General features: G+C 45.5%; 1 long non-coding RNA gene across 1 annotated transcript; it reads right to left on the bottom strand.

The window, feature by feature from the left end:
- Window positions 1-12,303: 12,303 nt before the first annotated feature.
- LOC141051756 (uncharacterized) lies at window positions 12,304-22,347 on the bottom strand. The gene is made up of 2 exons (XR_012220689.1): window positions 22,087-22,347; window positions 12,304-13,939 (listed from the first exon to the last, which is right to left on the bottom strand). It is a non-coding gene; the product is annotated as an uncharacterized lncRNA (long non-coding RNA).
- Between the last annotated feature and the right edge of the window lie 210 nt (window positions 22,348-22,557).

Here is a 22,557-nt window from a genome sequence, read left to right as displayed (position 1 = left end):
TCTGTGGATGGATACCATGTTTTGGCATAGGTGGTTTCCTTCATTGGAGACTGCCCTTCCCGTGGTTGTTCCTTCCCGGTGAAACACCTGGCTAGTCATTGCTTGCGTTGAGAAACATGTGATGGTGTCTCCGCGGCTGTTGATTTACATGTTTTTGCATATTTCCCATAAGGGATGGGGGCATTGCTCTAGAATCACTGCGTTGAGAAACATGTGATGGTGTCTCCGCAGTGTTGGATGTTGATCTCCATGAGGTCACTCATCCTCATTTTCGCATACAATATAATGTAACCCCCCCACAGAATATAATGCAGCACTTCTCTTATATTATAATGCAGCCACCCCTTAGAGAATAATGCAGCTACCCCAGAGTATAATGCAGCCACTCCACGGAATATAATGTAAACTCCCCAATAGAATACAATGCAGCCCCTCCATAGAATATATGGCAACCCCCTCATAGGATCCTTATATAGTATAATGTAGCCCCTCCATAGAATACAATGTAGCCCTCCTCATATAGTATAATGCAGCCCCCATAGAATATAATACAGCCCACCATAGAATGGGGGGCTGCAATGACCCTGCTATCTCCTTCTCTCTCACCACTACCGGTGATATCACCTCAACCAACGCCGGAACTGCTGCAACCCACCAGCCTACTGTCTCCTTCCCCACCATCCTGTAGCATGTAAACCCGAAAGGGCAGGGTCCTCTCTCCCCTCTGTATCAGTCTGTGATTGTTACAGTAGTTTGTTTACTGTAAGTGATATCTGTAATTTGTATGTAACCCCTTCTCATGTACAGCACCATGGAATCAAGGGTGCTATATAAATAAATAATAATAATAGAATATAATGTAGCCCCAAACAGAATATAATGTAGCCCCCCATATTATATAACACAGCCTACCCCCATAGAATATAATGTAAAATGTACCACCCATGGTATATAACACAGCCGCATAGTATATAGCCCAGCACCACATGGTATATAGCACAGCCCACCATGGTATCTAGCACAGTACCACATGTTATCTAGCACAGTACCACACGTTATCTAGCACAGCCCACCATGGTCTACAGCCCAGCACCGTATGGTATATAGCACAGCCCACCATGGTATATAGCATAGCCCACCATGGTATGGTATACAGCCCACCATGGTATACCGCACAGCATGGTAAACTGCACAGCATGGTATACCGCACAGCATGGTATAATACGGCCCACCATGGTATACAGGATATATACCATGCTGGGCTGTTTACCATGCTGGGTTGTATCATACAGCCCAGCATAGTATACAGCCCAGCATGGTATAACACAGCCCACCATGATATAACACAGCCCACCATGGTATAACACAGCCCACCATGGTATACAGGTTGTATACCATGGTGGGATGTAAAATACAGGCTGTATACCATGGTGGGCTGTATAATACAGCCCAGCATGGTATCATACAGCCCAGCATGGTGTCATACAGCCCAGCATGGAATAATACAGCCCAGCATGGTATAATACAACCCAGCATGGAATAATACAGCCCAGCATGGTATCATACAGCCCAGCATGGAATAATACAGCCCAGCATGGAATAATACAGCCCAGCATGGTATATAGCCCCCCAGCATGGTATAATACAGCCCAGTATGGTATATAGCCCCCCCAGCACGGTGTAATACAGCCCAGCATGGTATATAGCCCCCCCAGCATGGTATAATACAGCCCAGCATGGTATATAGCCCCCCAGCATGGTATATAGCCCCCCCAGCATGGTATAATACAGCCCAGCATGGTATATAGCCCCCCCCGGCATGGTGTAATACAGCCCAGCATGGTATATAGTCCCCCCAGCATGGTATAATACAGCCCAGCATGGTATATAGCCCCCCCAGCATGGTGTAATACAGCCCAGCATGGTATATAGCCCCCCAGCATGGTGTAATACAGCCCAGCATGGTTGTATACCATGGTGGGCTGTATAATACAGGCTGTATACCATGGTGTGCTGTATAATACAGCCCAGCATGGTATCATACAGCCCAGCATGGTATAATACAGCCCAGCATGGAATAATACAGCCCAGCATGGTATCATACAGCCCAGCATGGTATCATACAGCCCAGCATGGAATCATACAGCCCAGCATGGAATAATACAGCCCAGCATGGTATATAGCCCAGCATGGTATATAGCCCCCCAGCATGGTATAATACAGCCCAGCATGGTATATAGCCCCCCCCAGCACGGTGTAATACAGCCCAGCATGGTATATAGCCCCCCCCAGCATGGTATATAGCCCCCCAGCATGGTGTAATACAGCCCAGCATGGTATATAGCCCCCCAGCATGGTGTAATACAGCCCAGCATGGTATAATACAGCCCAGCATGGTATATAGCCCCCCCGGCATAGTGTAATACAGCCCAGCATGGTATATAGTCCCCCCAGCATGGTATAATACAGCCCAGCATGGTATATAGCCCCCCCAGCATGGTGTAATACAGCCCAGCATGGTATATATCCCCCCAGCATGGTGTAATACAGCCCAGCATGGTATATAGTCCCCCAGCATGGTGTAATACAGCCCAGCATGGTATATAGTCCCCCCAGCATGGTGTAATACAGCCCAGCATGGTATATAGTCCCCCCAGCATGGTATAATACAGCCCAGCATGGTATATAGCCCCCCAGCATGGTATAATACAGCCAAGCATGGTATATAGCCCCCCAGCATGGTATAATACAGCCCAGCATGGTATATAGCTCCCCCAGCATGATATAATACAGCTCAGCATGGTATAATACAGCCCAGCATGGTATATAGCCCCCCCGGCATAGTGTAATACAGCCCAGCATGGTATATAGTCCCCCCAGCATGGTATAATACAGCCCGGCATGGTATATAGTCCCCCCAGCATGGTGTAATACAGCGCAGCATGGTATATAGTCCGCCCAGCATTGTGTAATACAGCCCAGCATGGTATATAGCCCCCCCAGCATGGTGTAATACAGTCCAGCATGGTATATAGTCCCCCCAGCATGGTGTAATACAGCCCAGCATGGTATATAGTCCCCCCAGCATGGTGTAATACAGCCCAGCATGGTATATAGTCCCACCAGCATGGTATAATACAGCCCAGGATGGTATATAGCCCCCCAGCATGGTATAATAGAGCCCAACATGGTATAATACAGGCCAGCATGGTATATAGCCCCCCCAGCATGGTGTAATACAGCCCAGCATGGTATAATACAGCCCAGCATGGTATATAGCCCCCCAGCATGGTATAATACAGCCCAGCATGGGATAATACAGCCCAGCATGGTATATAGCCCCCCAGCATGGTGTAATACAGCCCAGCATGGTATATAGCCCCCCCAGCATGGTATAATACAGCCCAGCATGGTATATAACCCCCCCAGCATGGTATAATACAGCCCAGCATGGTATAATACAGCCCAGCTTGGTATATAGCCCCCCCAGCATGGTATAATACAGCCCAGCATGGTATGATAGCTCCCCCAGAATGATATAATACAGCCCAGCATGGTATAATACAGCCCAGCATGGTATATAGCCCCCCCGGCATAGTGTAATACAGCCCAGCATGGTATATAGTCCCCCCAGCATGGTATAATACAGCCCAGCATGGTATATATCCCCCCAGCATGGTGTAATACAGCCCAGCATGGTATATAGTCCCCCAGCATGGTGTAATACAGCCCAGCATGGTATATAGTCCCCCCAGCATGGTGTAATACAGCCCAGCATGGTATATAGTCCCCCCAGCATGGTATAATACAGCCCAGCATGGTATATAGCCCCCCAGCATGGTATAATACAGCCAAGCATGGTATATAGCCCCCCAGCATGGTATAATACAGCCCAGCATGGTATATAGCTCCCCCAGCATGATATAATACAGCTCAGCATGGTATAATACAGCCCAGCATGGTATATAGCCCCCCAGCATGGTATAATACAGCCCGGCATGGTATATAGTCCCCCCAGCATGGTGTAATACAGCGCAGCATGGTATATAGTCCGCCCAGCATTGTGTAATACAGCCCAGCATGGTATATAGCCCCCCCAGCATGGTGTAATACAGTCCAGCATGGTATATAGTCCCCCCAGCATGGTGTAATACAGCCCAGCATGGTATATAGTCCCCCCAGCATGGTGTAATACAGCCCAGCATGGTATATAGTCCCACCAGCATGGTATAATACAGCCCAGGATGGTATATAGCCCCCCAGCATGGTATAATAGAGCCCAACATGGTATAATACAGGCCAGCATGGTATATAGCCCCCCCAGCATGGTGTAATACAGCCCAGCATGGTATAATACAGCCCAGCATGGTATATAGCCCCCCAGCATGGTATAATACAGCCCAGCATGGGATAATACAGCCCAGCATGGTATATAGCCCCCCCAGCATGGTGTAATACAGCCCAGCATGGTATATAGCCCCCCCAGCATGGTATAATACAGCCCAGCATGGTATATAACCCCCCCAGCATGGTATAATACAGCCCAGCATGGTATAATACAGCCCAGCTTGGTATATAGCCCCCCCAGCATGGTATAATACAGCCCAGCATGGTATGATAGCTCCCCCAGAATGATATAATACAGCCCAGCATGGTATAATACAGCCCAGCATGGTATATAGCCCCCCCCCCAGCATGGTATAATACAGCCCAGCATGGTATGATAGCTCCCCCAGAGTGGCCCCACAGTCCAGTACTCACACTGATTTAAAAAAAAAAAGAAAAAAGCCTCTCCTCACCTTCTCCTCTTACCCCCGCTGCTGGCTGCTCCTGTCTCCTGCACTGCCTTACACACACAGTGAGTGAGCGATGACGTCATCGCGCACCCGCTGTGTATCAGAGTCAGAGCAGGGAATGATGGGAGAGGGAGCTGACGCTTCCTCCTCCATCATTGCCTCCTTCAATGCGGCGGCTGGGGGAGTCGGCGCTGGGGGCAGGCGGTCCCCCATAGCGGTGGCATGATGTGCCGTTAGCTGGGGGCCCCTGGGGGAGCAGGGGCCCTAGGCAGCTGCCTGGTCTGCCTGCCCCTAACGCCGGCCCTGATAGGGAGCAGTATTATAGTAGTCATATTCTTGTACATATGGAGCAGTATTATAGTAGTCATATTCTTGTACATAGGAGCAGTATTATAGAAGTTATAATTTGTACATAGGGAGCAGTATTATAGTAGTTATATTCTTGTACATAGGAGGCACTATTATAGTAGTTATATTCTTGTACATGGGGCAGTATTATAGTAGTTATATTCTTGTACATAGGGGACAGTATTATAGTAGTCATAGTCTTGTACATAGGAGCAGTATTATGGTGGTTATATTCTTGTACATAGGGAGCAGTATTATAGTAGTTATATTCTTGTACATAAGAGAAGCATTATAGTAGTTATATTATTGTACATAGGAGCAGTATTATGGTGGTTATATTCTTGCACATAGGGAGCAGTATTATAGTAGTTATATTCTTGTACATAAGAGAAGCATTATAGTAGTTATATTATTGTACATAGGAGCAGTATTATGGTGGTTATATTCTTGTACATAGGGAGCAGACTATAGTAGTTATATTCTTGTACATAGGGGCAGTATTATAGTAGTTATATTCTTGTGCATAGGGGCAGCATTATAGTAGTAATATTCTTGTACATTATAGTAGTTATATTCTTGTACATAGGGAGCAGTATTATAGTAGTTATATTCTTGTACATAGGGAGCAGACTATAGTAGTTATATTCTTGTACATAGGGGCAGTATTATAGTAGTTATATTCTTGTACATAGGGGCAGTATTATAGTAATAATATTCTTGTTCATAGGGGACAGTATTATAGTAGTTATATTCTTGGACATAGGGGGCAGTATTATAGTAGTTATATTCTTGTACATAGGAGCAGTATTATAGTAGTTATATTCTTGTACATAGGGAGCAGTATTATAGTAGTTATATTCTTGTACATAGGGGCAATATTATAGTAGTAATATTCTTGTACATAGGAGCAGTATTTTAGTAGTTATATTCTTAAACATAGTTGCTATAATTTTATTATATCAGATTATTTTTATTGAAAAGCACAACATATCATTTTCCAATTTTTAGTACAAAACATTTTTAGATAAAACAAAAAGTTCAACAGGTCCAAATTTTACAACAGTATAGTATTTAAGTACAATGTTTAGAAGATTAACCTTTTCCATCCTTCTTAAAACACAAACTCAAGAGATACTGTTAAATGGGTATGATGTCACTTAACCTTCAAGAGTATGTGATAAAAAAAAAGAAAAAAACATAGACGCTGTAATCACCATGTATGATGTAAGATCCATACAAGATATCATGTAAGATATACTGAGAAACAGGAAGACTTACACAACTGTCAAACAGTGAGACAGCAGAGAGCCTGACTTCAACTTCTTTTTCCCAGAGTCAGAGCTATTAACACTATTAATGACAGGATTTGTTTTCTCAGTTCTAGATATTGGAGAAAGATTTTATATTCTGATCTCCTTTTACATAATGTAGTGGGTCGCCCTCACACCCAGGGCAGCGGGGTACCCGGTACCGGGCCGGTGTCAGGGGGATGTGTCACAGCAGCAGTGACCCGGTCCGTGGCCCTGGGCGCTCAATATCAATGGCGGTGATGTTAATAGTATAGTTTATATGGATAGTTCGTGACGCCACCCGTGGTGTTTGGCAAGTAAGATGTTGAGCCGACGCTGCATGCAGATCCACTGAGACTGATGGTGTGGTGCAGCAAAGATGGTGTAGCTCCCCACAGGTGGAGCTGTAGTCCCAGGGCAGTGTAGGTGCAATGGATGAGGAGAGACGCAGGCAGTGTGAGGGATGCTGGTACCCAGGTGTAGCGGTGCTGAAGGTGTTAGCGGCAAATGAATGGAGGACACCAGGGCTTGCAGTTTCAAAGCGTTACTCACAGTTCGTGGTACCCACTGGTGCCTGCCTCCGTGCCGTGTCCTCCGGGGTAGAGACTCAATCAACCTCCCGGGCAAGTCAGGGTTCTCCTCTCCAACACTCCGCCAACATGTGCCTTTCCTGAACGACTCCTCTATTGCGCCTTTTAGTGTGAAGAACTCCAGTACTGTGGTTACTCTGAAGTTCCTCCTGTCAGATGTTCCTAGAACCTTACTTGTATGACAGACAGCTGTAGCCTGATCAGGGACCTCCTAGATCCCGGCTCTCTATTCGTGTTGCTGTTGTGTCCCAAGTCTTAGATGGGAGTAGTGCATTTACAGCCAACTAGTCCACCGGTGTCTGCTGCAGAACCATAAGTGTTCATACAACCTCGGGGACCGGGCCCCGGCCTTGCGCTGAAAACCTATAGGCAGGGTTCCTCTTCCAACTCACAACTCCTCTCTGTTCTCCTACTCCTTTGTTCCGCGCTGTTCCTTCTCTCTCTTATGGAAGCTTAGGTTGCAGTTCTACGTCTTTCTCCTTCTCTTCTCTTTCCCGTGCCAGCTGGCTCAGATCACTGAGGCAGCTGCAGCACTCTCTTTCTAAATGGAACTCAAACTGAACTCAAAACTAACTTCAGAACTGAACTCCTCTCGCCTGACCTCCTGTCAGACTAACCTGCAATTCTAAACCTTCCCACTCTTTTATATGGATCTCCACTCCACCCACCTCCCAGCACATCTGGTGTTACGAAGCAAGGAATCACCAGAGGTGCTCTGCTACCCTCTAAGCATGAGCCGCAATGTGATCAGTGCTGAACTATCCTGTGTGTGGGATGCAGGTGTTGGAGCGTGGAAAGGAGTTCCCAACTTACCTAGGCGGTGGGGCACTACACCTTAGGAGAAGGTGCAGTACCTCTGTGGCGACTGAGCCTCAGGGGCGCCACAGTAGTTTTCCAGGAGGCTTTAAAATCTATCAACAGATGAACTAAAATTTTGGGGAGATTGGATATTAAGAAAATTTTTTTTATTTCTTGGAGAATTTCCGGCGTAAGGTAGGGGGTATATAAAGCGCCCCTATATATACATGAATCTGCCTTCTGGGTCAATCATTGATTTATTACATGAGAAAGAAATGGATCAATAGATTAGAAGGTTTATTCCTCCTGAGCAGACTGAGTGCTATGTGTGACCTATCCATGCACGTTGTATTACATGCCTTCTATCCTTTCCCTCCGAAGTGTCATATAGACACATTATAGTGAGGTAGCACTGACATAGGAACTATGTTATATCAGCAAAGACATAACTTGCGGAGTATGCTCCGATTTCTCATTTTTTAGTCTGCTCTTATGGCGATATCACTTAATATTGTAGCGTGGAATGTTAGGGGGCTCGGGGATGCAAATAAGAGATGTGCTATATTTACTAATATGCAGAAATTTCTCCCGGCTATCCTGTGTATGTCTGAGACCCACATGGTGAAAGATAATATTCATTGGATAACAAAGGGATGGGTTTCACATGAATATCATTCCACGTACTCGACCCATGCGCGGGGTGTCAGTGTGCTGGTGCACAGGTCCATCCCCTTCTCATGTACTAAATCAGTGGTTGACCCTGGGGGCAGATTTGTATGTTTGCTTTGCACGTTATACGGTATACAATTTATTTTGGTTGCCATGTACATCCCCCCGCCCTATTCAGTCGAACCAGTAAAAAGAATCTTGTCTATTTTGGGTTCCTTTCCCCCTGCGCCGACTCTTCTAATAGGAGATTTTAATACATATTTGCATCCCTATTTGGATAAGTTGCATTCGGGAAACATATCAGAAGATGCAGCCTCAACCTCATTTGCTAGAACGTTAGTGGAGCTGGGTATGGTAGATCTTTGGCGTGTCCAAAACCCCACAGCCAGACAGTTTTCCTGCTACTCTAGCTCCCACCACGCTATGTCACGGATAGACCTGGCCATTGGGAATACACTCATGACCCCATATGTACGAGGGGTGGCCTACCTGCCTAGAAGTGTATCTGATCACTCGCCGCTACATGTCACACTTTCATGGGGACACCCCCTCACCCTATCTAGACCTATCTGGAAGCTTAATCCCTTCTGGATCCAGCTTATAGGGGGATCTTTGCATGATGCCATTCTAGAATATTTTCAACTTAATGAGTACTCTGCATCATCACACATAGTCTGGGATTCCATGAAAGCCTATGTCAGGGGCTTATATATTAGAGAAATATGCACACGGAAAAGCCAAAATAGACGCTACACCCAGAGTCTGATCCAGGAGGTGTCTGTTGCGGAGGCTGCGGTGATACTCAACCCGACAGAGGAAACTAAAAAAGCTTTGGAGAAGGCACAGGGGTCGCTCAGGGAAAACCTCATGTCGGCGGCAGCAAATAAACGTTATTTCCTCAAACAAAAATATTTTATAGAGGGGGAGGGAGTAGGACATTTATTGGCCACGGTCATTAGAGCACAGGACGGATCTTCATATATCAATAGGCTAAAAACGGACTCGGGTGGTCCTGTGACAGACAGTGCGGACATAGTGAGTGAGATAAGGAGGTATTATATGCGACTATACACATCAGATTGCAGTCTCACGGAGACTGAGATTGAGCAGTACCTGGATGCTCTCTCTCTCCCTGCATTGGCTGATAGCGATAGGGATTCATTGGATCGGGACATCCTGTTGGAGGAGTTGGAGGAGGCGCTTGGTCAGATGCAAAATGAAAAGGCTCCAGGAATGGATGGCCTGCCTGGCGAGTTTTACAAAACCTATGCACCCTTACTGCTACCTAAGCTACTTAAGGTATTTGAAGAGGCTGAAAGGCAGAGGGTCCTCCCGCCATCTATGAGGGAAGCTTTGATAGTTTTAATATTAAAGCCCGGAAAGGATCCAGAGGTTCCGGATTCATATCGCCCGATTTCCCTATTATCAACAGATGTTAAATTATTGGCCAAGGTACTCGCCAATAGGATGTCCCGAGTTATCTCATCTGTTATACAGAAGGATCAGACGGGATTTATCCCAGGCAGAGCCACATCTATGAACCTTAGGAAACTATACTTGGGGATTCAACATAGTTCTGGGGAGTTGGGGGGAAGAGCAATTTTGTCCTTAGACGCCGCTAAGGCGTTCGATAGTCTGGAGTGGGGTTTTTTGTGGGCGGTACTTCGGAAAATGGGCTTTGGACACAGATTTATAAATTGGGTGAGGCTGTTATATGGCTCGCCGGTGGCGAAGGTTGGGGCTAATGGCAGGGTCTCTGAGTCTTTTCCTCTTGGGAGAGGTACTAGACAGGGGTGCCCGCTCTCGCCCTTGCTATTTGCTACTGCGGTGGAGCCATTGGCAGTTGCAATTCGGAAGTCCAGAGAAATAATGGGATTCAGATGTGGAACTGTGGAGTTGAGGATATCATTGTACGCGGATGATTTACTTCTATATTTAGATAAGGTACATTCCTCGATTTTGCCGGCAATGGAGGTCATTCGAGAATTTGGGCTGAGGTCTGGTCTTCGGATTAATTGGTCCAAATCAGCTTTAATGCCGATAGACCCTCTCCCGGCGGATTTCTCAGATTTGCAGATACCGGTCCCTGTAGTTCGGAGGTTTAAGTATCTGGGTATAATTGTTAGTCCTGCCCCGAAGGATTTTCGGGCTCTGAATCTGGAGCCCCTGTTGCAGCGATTTAGAGCAAAAGTACATACTTGGTGTCGCCTGCCGTTGTCGAATATTGGTAGATCTAACTTAATCAAAATGGTAATGATGCCACAATTATTATATTTGATACATAATTCTCCGGTGTGGATCTGTAGGGACTTTTTTGCAAAAATAAATACATTATTCCGGGAATTAATTTGGAAGAAAAAACAGGCTAGGATTCGCTTGGAAATACTGCAGCGAGGGAAGGAGGAGGGAGGATTGGCGGTGCCAAACCCATTCATATACTTTATGGCCTCCCAGATGCAACATCTTAAGGGTTGGGGTAGAGACGGGGCGTGTGACAATGGTGGTGATATTGTGAGGGAAGGATCGGTATGGAAATATCCAGGGTGCCGGTTGGAGGTGGGAAGACGGCAGATAAATGGGGCACGATACCCCACGTTGGCTATGATTTTCAGGGTGTGGGATAGGGGTAAGTCTCTTTTGAAGATAAATGGGCCTACGGAATTGTGGCCATTGTGGCCAAATCCGGATTTGCAAGAGATCAAAAAGCTGGTGGGGTTCGGAAGATGGGAAGATAAAGGGATTTATCTGGTGTCACAAATTTTGCAAAATAATACTCTTAAGAGTTTTGAACAATTGAGAACAGAATTTCACCTCCCGCACGTCTTCTTTTATCAGTACTTACAGCTAAGACATGCATTGGAAAAACAGAGAAGGACAAATCCGGTGATAGTGACACATAATCAAACACTACATATGCTGCTTACATCTGAGTCTTCTAGGGGACTTATCTCTGAATTATATAAAAGATTATTGCCTGCCCATCTGGAGACATATCCACTGACTGCTGTTAAGAATAAGTGGGAACGGGACGTTGGCCCCTTGACGGAGGACCAGTGGTCCGATATTCTAGAACAGGTCCCTAAAATGGCGGTTTCTGAGTGCCAGCGGCTTTCGCAAATATATCTCATTCACAGGGTATATAAAACACCCAGCTTATTATTTAAAATGGGACTTAGGCCCAATACACAATGTGTTAGGTGTGGGCAGGATGATGCCCACTTGATGCATGTTATGTGGGAGTGCGGGCACATTGGGGATTTCTGGAGGCAGACCCTGGGACTCATAGCCCAAGTATACCATATCACAATACGACCGTCACCTTGTCTATGTTTGTTGAATTTGTGGGAGGAGGGGGTTGACCCGGACTCTGCAGTGGCCCTGGGAATAGCACGCATCCTGTATCAGGCAAGAAAGATACTTGCATATCATTGGTTGGATCCTATGCCACCAACATTGTCAGAGCTTAAAAATAAACTAAATAATGTCATCAGATTGGAAAGGGGGGCTCATTTAAAAAGAAATGCATTAAGAAAGTTTTACAAAATTTGGCAGCCATGGATGGAGTCACCGGGTCTCCCCTCGGGCGCACTGGTACGGGATGCGATGTTGGACCAGTTGCTGTTGTGCTTGCGATGAGGGGATGCTTGGGGGGTGAAAATAAAGTCTAGTGCCCTTTGTGGCGAAGTAGATTTTGAGTGGCGCGGTGGGAGGGGGCTGGGGTGGATTGGACCTGATATGCGGGGGGGCGAAATATGATGCGGAGTGGCGCGGCTGGCGGGGATGGTTTTCCCGCTGAAATGAGGCACTGATGTATAATTTTGATTTTTGTTTATTTGTGGAGCCATGCTGTTTATAGGCTCAATTTTATGCAAATATCTGTGTTTTGAGATTTCTTCTTTTTATTTATTCTTGCACAGGAAGAGTTTTACCCTTTAAATAATATCTGCTCTCAATGTAATTTTTACTAGCTATATAAGATGTCATATTCTTTCTGTATTGATTCCTGAATGTTTAATAAAAAAGATCTGATTCAAAAAAAGACATAACTTGTAGTAGACTCTAGCTCTCTGTTAACTTCCGATTGATAAGTCCTGCAATCTTTGGATCTTCTCTGCCATGCCAGATGAGAGGAAATAGCTGGTTGTCACATTTTGGAAGCGGGTGCCATGTTGACACTGACCACCACGTAGAGAGGAAAGAGCTGCGATGTCATCGGACGCATAGAGAAGTGCAGCATCTGACCACTTGATAGATGGGCCTCCATCGTAACCTTGTTCTTTCTCTCCCTTCTTTACACGAGTCTGTCGAATGAATGTGATTCAGATTTACCAGGCTGGTGGCGGGCAACGTAGAGAGTCAAGTCTAACAAGGCTGAACTGTCAAGCTGGAACTCAAGTAGAATTCAACTTATAGAGCGTGAGCTGGTGCTAGTCAGGGCAGTATTATAATAGCGATAGTCTTTACAGTCCCTCTCCTGATTGCTCCTCCTCCCCACCTCTATACACAGGGGCTGCAAGGCCGAGGATCATTCTTCTGCTTTGCAGGGAAGTCATAAACTTTTTCACTCCCTCATCACATTTTTGAGCACCTTGACTTTGGTCATAAGGTTAATTAATATGGTCCAGATTATTGCACGGGGCTGTAGAAGTGGAGACGCTGGAGGATTCTTCTGTCTTAACCGAAGTTAACGGGGTGGAGGCCTCTGGTGACTGAGGCTTTACTACACTGTCTTTCTTACACGCCCCCGCTCGGCCATGGAAACCCATTTCATGGAGCTCCCGGCGCACAGTTTTTGTGCTGATGTTGATGCCAGAGGCGTTCTGGAATTCTGCAGTTATGGAGTCGGCGGAGAGTTGGTCGCTTTTATGTACAATGTGCGTAAGCACTCGGCGACCCAGGTCTGTCACTTTACGTGGTCTGCCACTTCGTGGTTGAGTAGCTATGGTTCCTAAACGCTTCCATTTATCAATAATACCACTCACTGTTGATCGTGGAATATGTAGGATGGAAGAAATTTCACGAACTGACTTCTTACACCTGTGGCATCCTATTACGGTACCACGCTCGAATTCGGTGAGCTCTCTAGACCGACCCATTCTTTCAGAAATGTCTGTAAAGGTAGACTGCTCAATAAGGTGCAATGGAACCCAATGAAAAACCTGAATTCAATGATTAAGCTGTACATTTGTCCACGTGGTATATGTAAAGTCACTCTACCGCCGGCCTTGCTGCTTCATGATGCTGTCATCCACATATGATAAGTGACTCCCGCATCCAGGATTTAGGTGTTTAGCTCTTTATTCAGCGGCCGGTCTCACCTTCTCCCCAACTCTGTACACATAGTTGAATGAAAGTCACATAGAAAAGTGAAGGATTCTTATGCTGCGTCAGACTTTAATGGGATGGAAGCCACAGGGGACCTTATTGTAGAGTCCTTCTAGCATCCTACCTAAAAAGACAGAAAGAAGTAAAGTAAACTTGGAGTAAATACAAGGGTATACATGTCACAAACATAGGGGCCGATTCATCAAGATAGGTGTTGTGCGCGCTTATCTTGATGAAGTACAAGAGGTGTCAAATTCATTAAGAGGCGCACGCATTATCCGAGGCTCTGTGACCACGCCTGGCACACACGGTATCCAGGCACACATGGGATCTGGGCACACCAGAGAGACCAGCCATGTCACAAATAAAAGGTTTCCTGCTTCTAGAAAGAAAGAAAATGTTTTGTCACTTCAGCCAAGGAATGACAGAGCCATCCGGGGAGCGAGAGGCTGGCATCAGGTGGCGCCGGCTGAGTCACGTAATTCATTCATCACTCGCCTCCTGATGCTTTCTGCGCCATGGTATATTGATGACAGTTTGCTATCCAGCAGGTTTAGGGCTCCCAAGAGCCACATATTTTTTCATTGATGGTTTAGTCACTTGTAGTTATTCTCCAAACACTAATTTTCTATGTTATACACAACACTGAATCTCAGTAAGTGGAGCAGCAGTGTAAAGTATGAGGGATAGGTAGCAGTATGAAGTAGTGAAGGAATAGATTAATTCATATGTGATGAAATAGTGGCTGTGGAAAAGGCTAAGTGGTAAGGTGAGAAAAGAAAAGAGAAAGGACACTGTAGAGAACTACACAGCCCAGGAACAGGCCTCAGGCTGTCATGACAGACACAGAACGCGACTGACTGACCTCTGCCTACAAGGCAAACCTCTTGCGACATTGCTGCCTGATCTATGATTTTCTGCCATATATTCCTTGTATGAGAGTCCTCCCCTGAGGCCCTGTGCTTGGCGTTTCTTTGGTAACTTAGAGTACTGCCAGACACCACCGGAGCTCACTGATAATTCACAAAGTCACTGTGTCACTGTGTGAAATTCCTGAGCGATGCCCCTGAGGAGCCCTCCATGATTGACGCCTACGAGAAGCCCTCTGCAAGCAATGCCAACAAAGAGCCCTCTACGATTGACACCTATTATGAACCCTCCACAAGCGATGCCAACAAGGAGACCTCTGCAAATGACGTCATCAAGGAGCCCTCCACGATTGATGCCTAAAATGAGCCCTCCACGAGTGAAGCCTACCAGGAACCATCCACAAGCGACGCTTCTACGAGCGAGGCCAACGAGGAGCCCTCCATCATTGACGCATACGAGGAGCCCTCAGCGAGCAATGCCAACTAGGAGCCTTCCGCGATTGGCGCCTAAGTTAACCCCTGCACGAGCGATGCCAACAAGAAGACCTCTGCGAACGACAACAACAAGGAGACCTCCGCTATTGATGCTTATGATGAGCCCTCCTCGAGTGATGCCTACAAGGAACCATCCACAAGCGACACCAACAAGAAGACTTCCATGAGTGATGCCTCGGAGGAACCATCCATGACTAATGTCAACAATGAGCCATCCACGAGCAACGACTACCAAGCTACGCTTACGAGGAACCATCCATGAGCAATACCTATGAGGAACCTTCTGCCAGCGATGTCTAGGAGGAGCCCTCTGCTAGCGATACCAATGAAAGGCCTACAAGGAGTAATTGTTGATGACTACAAGGAGTAATTCATTTGTGACGCCTAGGAGGAGAAAACCATGCATGACAGCTATGAGGGGCCCTCTGTAACTAACACCAACAAGGAGTGTTTAGTGAGTGAACACAATCCTCCTTATATATAAGAGCGTTTGGGGTTCACTTTTCTTAAAGAGAGAAAACGCCTTTAAGTACTGGAAACCTGGTAATTCCTCTGTATACACTCCAACTGTGGATAAAAGGCAAAGATTGAACATAAAGCGAAACAATAAATTTATGAATAGTCCTTGTCCTCACTAATCTCAACCTTGGTGTGTTGAGCCCAACTAAGCTGCCGACAATGGGGACTACTGCTGCTTGTTGTCAGAGTAATAACATAGTGTGAGGTGTCGGGCCTACCACTTCTGCCTACCTGTTGCTATGGCAATAAATGCTTTTTCTGTTTATTATACCTTACAGATTTTTTGCATTATTAATTGTCACTGAGAGCTCGGACAAGATTTCCAGAGTCAACCATGGCGGATGAAACCCCCATTACCCAGCCTAAAAGAAAAAAATCTGGTGGAGGCGCTGTGCAAAGAAATAGTGAAATTATCTAAACACCCTCGGGCCTGAGGTACCAGGCGTTACATCTAATATTATGGTCCGCGGGCCTGAGGTTCCAGGCGATACACCTAGTGTTATGGTCCGCAGGCCTGAGATACCTGGTGTTACACCTAGAATTATGGTCCGTGGGTCTGAGGTACCAGGTGTTACGTCTAGTATTATGGTCCGCGGTCCTGAGGTACCAAGTGTTACACCTAGTATTATGGTCCACGGGCCTGATGTGCCAGGTGTGTTCTAGTATTGTGGTCCCCGGGCCTAAGGTACCAGGTATTACACATAGTATTATGGTCTGCGGGCCTGAGGTACCAGGTATTGCACCTAGTATTATGGTTATTTCAGCACTGCTTTCACTGCGTACACGTCTGTCCGCCATGTGTGGTTACGCGCTAAATAAAATTGGGTGTAAAAATAAAAACCGTGCACACAGAGTCTGACAGAAAGAGGATGGTGACCACCAGAAGAGGAGCTCCTGCGCAGACACAGAGATGCCAAAACTGATACTATTGAGGGTCCTTGATAAACCAACGTCCCCTGAGTAATCTGCTGCTAACTGGTTATAAGCCAGAGAAACAGTGATCTCTGGGGAAGAAAAGATGGCTGCCAACAGTAATCCTGTCATCCAGACAGTGCCAAATCATGAGAACCACCAGTCCTGGAAATTCAAAGAGAAGATGCTACTAATATAAGATAGGTGGAAACATAAACGACCTGACGAAGACCTCGAGCTGAGGTTGAAATGTGTTGTTCAACATCAAATAAAGATCTATCTCTATTTGATATTGAGTGACACGTTTCAACCTCATTCACATTCCCTTCAATGGGACTTGTAGTTCTTGCATAGATGAGACTTTGCTCACTGTGGCGCTCATTTGTGCTTCCCAGTAGTGTTCCCGAGAACCTCGGTAGTTCCTCCCAGAACTACATCTACTATTTCTACACTTTTTCATTAGGATCCCGGGATCTAGTGGCAGAAATGCAGCATAAGGTGTATGTTTCACATTGTCTACACACAGCATATTGTGTCCCATCTTTTTTGTGGTAGCAGGAAGCGCTATTTGTTCTGTTTTTATGGAAACATACACAGGAGCCGAGACCGGATCCACTACTGGAAGCATGGATAGAAAAGAATCAGAAACCACAAAGCACCATCTCCCTTAGTATAAGCGATGCGCAGATTATGGATATATGCAAATATAAAACTACAATGAATATGTGGGAGGAGCTACAAAAAGGTCATGGAATGACAGAGTAAACTCTCAGTCTAATGTGATCCAGGTTCAGGGCATGAAGGACGACGTAAGGAATATGCTCAATCGTAGCGTGCCCACTTTACCTGGCTTTGAATATATGTGTGTGTATCACCATCCAATCACGAAGCATCTTTCATTTCACCAGAGCTGTTTAAAAGAAGCTGAGCTGTGATTGGTTGCTATGAGCAACAGTTTTCTCACTCCACGACAACACCTCAGCAGACACTGACCGGGTGGGAGAAATCTAGCATCCCCGGGAACATAAGCTCTCAGCCATTGTCTGCCCCCCAGAAAGGAGCAGACAGCACATGACAGAAATGAATCACCCCCTCCCGTGCCCATATACACATCACACATCCTCCATCCCATAGGCACATCTTCCCTCTTAAAGTTAGGGCAGATCCCTCAGCGCTCTGATACTGACCCCATGTCTCTCTTAAAGGGATCATTGGTATGCAAGTCAGGGCAAATCCATCCAGCACTTTGGTTTGACCCCAGGCCTCTCTTAAAGATATCCCCGCCCTGGTATGGAAATTAGGACCGTTCCACTCAGCGCTCTGGTTCTGACCACAGGGCCTGTTAAAGGGATCATTGGTAGGGAAGTCAGGGCAAATCCACTCTGCACTTTGGTACTGACCACAGGCCTTTCTTAAAGGGATCTCCGGTATGGAAGATAGGGCAAATCCCTCAGCGCTCTGATTCGGGCCCCAGGCCTCTCTTAAAGGGATCATTGGTAGGGAAGTCAGGGAAAATCCATCCAGCGCTTTGGTTCTGACCCCAGGCCTCTCTTAAAGGGATCATTGGTAGGGAAGTCAGGGAAAATCCATCCAGCGCTTTGGTTCTGACGCTAGGCCTCTCTTAAAGGGATCCCCGGTATGGAAGTGAGGGCAATTCCACTCAGCCTTCTGGTTCTGACCCCAGGCTCTCTTAAAGGGATCCCCGGTATGGAAGTCAGGGCAATTGGCTTCAAATGCTCTGGTAATGACCCCAGGCCTCTATTAAAGGGATCATTGGTTTGGAAGTCAGGGCAAATCCATCCAGCGCTTTGGTTTTAACCCCAGGCCTCTCTTAAAGGGATCCCCGGTATAGAAGTTAGGACCGTTTCACTCAGCGCTGTGGTTCTGACCCCAGGGCCTCTTAAAGGGATTATTGGTATGGAAGTTAGGGCAATTCCACTCAGCGCTCTGGTTCTGACCCCAGGCCCCTCTTAACGGGATCCCCGGTATGCAAGTGAGGGAAAATCCACTCTGCGCTCTGATTCTGACCCCAGGTCCCTCTTAATATGGATCTCCGGTTTGGAAGTTAGGGTAAATCCCTCAGCGCTTTGATTCTCACCCCAGGCTTCTATTAAAGGGATCATTGGTATGGAAGTCAGGGCAAATCCACTCAGCGCTCTGGTTCTGACGCCAGGCCTTTCTTAAAGGGATCCCCGGTATGGAAGTTAGGACGGTTCCACTCAGCGCTCTGGTTCTGACCCCAGGCTGATGGGATGATGTGAGATATTAGGGGAAATAGTCCGGTGGCTCTGGCTGACGGGATGATGTAGGATATTAGGGGTAGTAGTCCGGTAGCTCTGGCTGACGGGATGATGTGGGATATTATAGTGAATGTGGCTATGCAGAGTGGACGGGGCTATACACTCAGCTTGATATAGATATAGATATAATCATTATAATTTGTTATAACTAACCATAGTTAGTTACTATGCCCGGGCAACACGGAGCTCTTCAGCTAGTAATAAATAAACATATGTGGTAACATCAAGTCTGTAAAAAAAAAATATCAAAAATAAAATAATTTAAAACGTACGTTAAGAAAACATTTTCTTTGAATGTCAAAATTGCCCATTTTGGTTTCAGGAGTGTCACTTCCACCAAAAAATCCAATCAAAATATACAAACCCAAAAATGGTACTAATAAAAATATCAGCTTGTGATGGAAAAGTAAAGTTAGAGATCTCAGAAAAAGGTGAAAAACCACATCTGTATTTACGGGTTGTCTGGAACTGTTCATCAGATGGCAAATATCAAAGTATCAATGCTATTCAGCCGTCTATGACCTACAGCCTAAAGTATATAGATAACACAGGAAGGTGGATTCTAGGGACAGATTACATTTAAAGAAGTTGATCTGATTAATATTTATATACACTTCATTATTGCAGTTGTACTTTTTTCTAGTTTTTAGTGTTTTTGCTTGTTTTTCAATTGTGCTTAATTTTTCTTTTAAATTTGTGCTTTTTTAAGGTTTATTTTATATGTATTCGCCTATTTATTTTTATTTTTTATGTTCGCCATTGTGGTCAAAGTTTGGTGGTTTCCAGACTGACTATAGGATATGGTTCGCTGCGGAATATGTTGGCGCTATGGAAATAAAAATTATTATCAAATTATTATTACCTGCACAAATTCTCCAATTCCTGAGTTTGTAAATTTCATGATTACAGGTGCTTCTCACAAAATTAGAATATCATCAAAAAGTTAATTTATTTCAGTTACAAAAAGTGAAACTCACATATTATATAGAGTCATTACATACAGAGTGATCTATTTCATGTGTTTATTTCTGTTAATGTTGATGATTATGTCTTACAGCCAATGAAAACCCAAAAGTCATTATCTCAGTAAATTAGAATACTCTATAACACCAGCTTGAAAAAATGATTGTAAAATCAGAAATGTTGGCCTACTGAAATGTATGTTCAGTAAATGCACTCAATACTTGGTTGGGGCTCCTTTTGCATCAATTACTGCATCAATGCGGTGTGGCATGTAGGAGATCAGCCTGTGGCACTGCTGAGGTGTTATGGAAGCCCAGGTTGCTTTGATAGTAGCCTTCAGCTCGTCTGCATTGTCTCTCATCTTCCTCTTGACAATACCCTATAGATTCTCTATAGGGCTAAGGTCAGGGGAGTTTGCAGGCCAATCAAGCACAGTGATACTGTTGTTTGTAAACCATGTATTGGTACTTTTGGCAGTGTGGAGAGGTGCCAAGTCCTGCTGGAGAATGACATTTCCATCTCCAAAAAGCTTGTCGGCAGAGGGAAACATGATGTGCTCTAAAATTTACTGGTAGACGGCTGCACTGACTTTGGTCTTGATAAAACACAGTGGACCTACACCCGCAGATGACATGGCTCCACAAACCATCACTGATTGTGGAAACTTCACACTAGACCTCCAGCAGTTTGGATTGTGGCCTCTCCACTCTTCCTCCAGACTCTGGGACCTTGACTTCCAAATGAAATGCAAAATTTACTTTCATCTGAAAACAACACCTTGGACCACTGACAACAGCCCAGTTCTTTTTCTCCTTGGCCCAGGTAAGACGCTTCTGGCGTTGTCTATTGGTCATGAGTGGCTTGACACAAGGAATGCGACACTTGTAGCCCATGTCCTGGATACGTCTGTGTGTGGTGGCTCTTGAAGCAATGACCCCAGCAGCAGTCCACTCCTTGTGAATCTCGACCAAATGTTTGAATGGCCTTTTCTTAACAATCCTTTCAAGGCTGCGGTTATACCGGTTGCTTGTGCACCTTTTTCTACCACACTTTTTCCTTCCACCTTTTGTGGCTTACCCTCCTTGTGGAGTGTGTCAATGACTGCCTTCTGGACTTCTGTCAGGTCAGCAGTCTTCCCCATGATTGTGGAGCTACTGAAACAGACTAAGGGACCTTTATTAAACCCTTAGGAAGCCTTTGTAGGTGTTTTTTGTTAATTATTCTAATTTACTGAGATAATGACTTTTGGGTTTTCATTGGCTGTAAGCCATAATCATCAACATTAACAGAAATAAACACGTGAAATAGATCACTCTGTGTGTAATGACTCTATATAATATGAGTTTCACTTTTTGTATGATGACCTGAAATAAAGTAACTTTTTGATGATATTCTAATTTTGTGAGAAGCACCTGTATATCGCCCATCGGGGCTCACAATTTACATTCCCTATCAGTACGTCTTTTTAGTGTGGGAGGAAACCAGAGATCCCAGAAGAAACTCACACAAACACAGGGAGAACATACAAACTCATGGCAGTGTATTATGTAAACAGTCTCTTCACAGAGGATGAGAACAGCGCCCCCTAGTGCTGCCTTGTGGAGATAGCAATCCTACAAGTCATTTGGGGTGACTTATCTGGGCATAGATTGTACTGAGAGAGGAGATGGAAAGAACGAATTAAGAAGACTTATTTGTTCCTGATTTCTTCAAAATTAAAAAGAATGCTTTTCACATTTGCCTTTAACCCATTTTGCAACTTTTTAGAGCAGAAGGTCGTAGAAAATGCTGCAAAATTTCTGGCGAGCTGAAAAGTGCTCGAGGGATGAGGGGGCGACTGGAGGACATTGGCACCAAATTGTGAAACTATTTAAAAAGTCGGAATTGTTAAATCAGTCGAAAAAATCTGGAAACTCCTAAACCTCGTCCACATTGGTGAACGCTAAAGAGAAACAAAACAGGCGCGCTCGTGTCAACTAGACCTTAAAAAAGGCAAAAATTCAAAATTAGGAGAAAAATAAAACAAAAAACACCAAAAAACAGACAAAAAAGGTGCACATGTAAAATTGAGCCAGACCCAAAGCGTTCTGGAAAGTTACAGAACTTCTCATTCGCCATCTCTAGGGATAGCTTACATGGACGCGTGAAACCCGTCCGCATGTTATTCTGCACTTCACTCCTACTAATCACCTGATAAGCCGAACAGTACTCACCATGGAGCTCATGTCCTGTGTGCTGCCTGCTGACTGTCTCCTCTGTGAGTGTCCCCTGCTGACTGTCTCTTCTCTGTGCCAGTGTCGCCTGCTGACTGTCTCTTCTCTGTGCAAGTGTCGCCTGCTGACTGTCTCTTCTCTGTGCCAGTGTCGCCTGCTGACTGTCTCTTCTCTGTGCCAGTGTCGCCTGCTGACTGTCTCTCTGACTGTGCCTCTGCTTGCCTGTGGCTCCACTGTTACACAAGCTTTCTGCAGTGCAGGAGTAAAGGGGGGCTGCACAGCATGCTGGGAAATCCAGCCCCCTTTCCTACGCCTGATCCTTACCCTGCACTTCCTGCTGATCTCACAGCAGCAGCAGCAGGGTGACAAGAAAGGCCATGTCCAGTCATATGCATAGTATATGAGGACTGGTCAGTGCATGCTGATTGTTGTAGTCCTGCAGGCGCAGCGAAGGCTTATAATAGACATACG

This window comes from Dendrobates tinctorius, unplaced genomic scaffold, assembly GCF_039654945.1.
Source record: "Dendrobates tinctorius isolate UK_male_01 unplaced genomic scaffold, ASM3965494v1 ptg000158l, whole genome shotgun sequence".
Lineage (NCBI taxonomy): Eukaryota > Metazoa > Chordata > Amphibia > Anura > Dendrobatidae > Dendrobates > Dendrobates tinctorius.
The sequence above is the reverse complement of the archived record's forward strand: the minus strand, read 5'-3'. Positions and strand labels throughout refer to the sequence as shown.